The 2,050-nt window shown below is 45.5% G+C and overlaps 1 long non-coding RNA gene across 1 annotated transcript; it reads left to right on the forward strand.

Annotated features, from left to right (window-relative positions):
* The first annotated feature begins 523 nt into the window (after window positions 1–523).
* On the forward strand, window positions 524–1,800 carry LOC139074537 (uncharacterized). The gene is made up of 2 exons (XR_011524220.1): window positions 524–636; window positions 992–1,800. It is a non-coding gene; the product is annotated as an uncharacterized lncRNA (long non-coding RNA).
* Window positions 1,801–2,050: the final 250 nt, after the last annotated feature.

Consider the following 2,050-nt stretch of genomic DNA (forward strand, 5'->3'; position numbering starts at 1 on the left):
GCTATTATCGTTCCTCTGCTCTCTCATATAAATTTTAAAATAATCCGGTTTATGTCGGCAAAAAATCCTCCTGGGATTTTGATAGGAAATACGTTAAGCCTGCATATCACTTTGAGGAGAATTGGCGTCTTCACGATGCAGAGCTTTCTGATACAGGAAGACTATCTATCTTTCCTCCTCCTCAGACCTTCTCTCATTTACGCCACCTGCAGTGTGGAGTTTTCAGCATATAAGTTGTGCATATGTTATTAGATCTACATCTAAGTATTTATTTTTTAGCGATCGTAAATGGCATATTTTTAATCTCAGTGTACACATATTACTCCTTGCTGGTCTGTAGAAGTATAGTTGGTTTTTTTATATTTATCTTGGGTCCTGCAACCTTGCTAAGCTTCCTTGTAAGTGTTAGAAAGCTTCTTGTAGATCCCTTGGGGTTTTCTACATAGACAACCATATCATCTGCAAAATGGCACAGTTTCATCTCTTCCTTTCCTATCTGTATGCCTTTTATTTCCTTTTCTTGCCTTTTTCTAGCCTTCACACCGGCTGGAACTCCCAACGCTGTACTGAGTAAGAGCGATGAGAGTGGGCATTCTTGTTCCCCATCGGAGGAGGAAAGCATCCAGTCTTTCTCCAGTAAGTATAGCGTTACCTGAGGTTTTTTGTAGATGTTCTTTATTAAATTGAGGACGTCCATCCCTCCTGTTACCTCTTCTCACGTCCGTTTACCCTCCCCCTTTGTAATAGTATTGACTTGAATATTTCCTCTAATCCTACCTTCATCCATAAACTGTGCCATGGTGTTGTCTCAGCCAGGGTCCAAGATGCCTTCCAGGGGTCCTCAGCCCCTCCTGTCACCTGGCCTTGCACAGCCCCCTCCCACACAGAATAGGGCCGACCTGCCTAACGACAGGACACTGTGAAAACGGTGGCGTGCCACTTCCAAATGTGGGTCATAAGAGACACCGCAGTTTCTGCCTTGCTCCCTTAGATCATTTACTCTGAGAGGAGCCAGCACCCTATCATGAGGAAGCTCAAACAGCCCTTTGGAGAGGTCAAGGTGACGGAGAACTGAGGCCGCCTGCCAACGGCCGTGTGAGTGTGTCTCCTGGGAAACGAATCCTCCATCCCCAGCAAATCTTGGCCAACACCTCAACTGAAACCCCCCGAGAGCCGCTGAGCCAGAACCACCCAGCAAGCCGCTCCCAAATTCCAGCCGTCAGAAACAGTGTGAGACGGTCAGGGCTGATCGCTGCGTTAGGCCCCGAAGCCTCAGGGTGATTTATGGGGCCTCAGTGCGGAACTGCTGGAGATGTTTCGGTTTTTTATTTGAATCCAACAAAGAATGGGCATGGGCTCCCTTAATGCAAAATGTGCCTGTGCTGACGGGCATACCCTGACACCATCCGTGAGGGGGCAGCATTTAGGCCCCTTCAAATATTTATCAAAATGTATAAAATGCCCTTTAACCCCACAGTTCCATTGGTAGGATTTATCCTGGATACACTTGCACGTGCGCATAAATGTCCACCCACAGGGGGCTGTTAGATAGAGTGCCGAGCATCTGTGCAAAGGAACCGGACAGCTCACCAAGGACAAGTGCCGCCTGGGAGCCATCGCCAAGCTGCAGCGACAGCTAACAAAGCTCGCTGTCCTGTGTGGTCACTTCCAATAGCATTATTCCTGTGACTCAGTAATTCCAGTCCTGGGGGGGCACCCGAGAGATGCTCTCATATACATGCTCGTGGCTTTTCACAACAGCATTGCTTTTTAAAAAATAAACTTTGAATTTTGGAATAATTTCAGATTTATAGAAAAGTTATAAATTTAGTATGGAGAATTCTTGTGTACCCCCCGCCAGTTTCCCCTAAGATTATCCTCTTACTTAACCATGGTCCATTTACTAAAACTAAAAAATTCACATTGATACACTATTAACTAAATGATACACATTTCATACATTTTTCTATGAATGCTTATTTTCTGTGTCAAGGTCCAGTCTAGGAGCCCAGATTACATCTAGGATCCCACGATTTTAGAAGATCATGGT

The sequence above is a fragment of the Equus przewalskii genome, chromosome 11 (genome assembly GCF_037783145.1).
Source record: "Equus przewalskii isolate Varuska chromosome 11, EquPr2, whole genome shotgun sequence".
In the NCBI taxonomy this organism is placed as follows: Eukaryota; Metazoa; Chordata; class Mammalia; order Perissodactyla; family Equidae; genus Equus; species Equus przewalskii.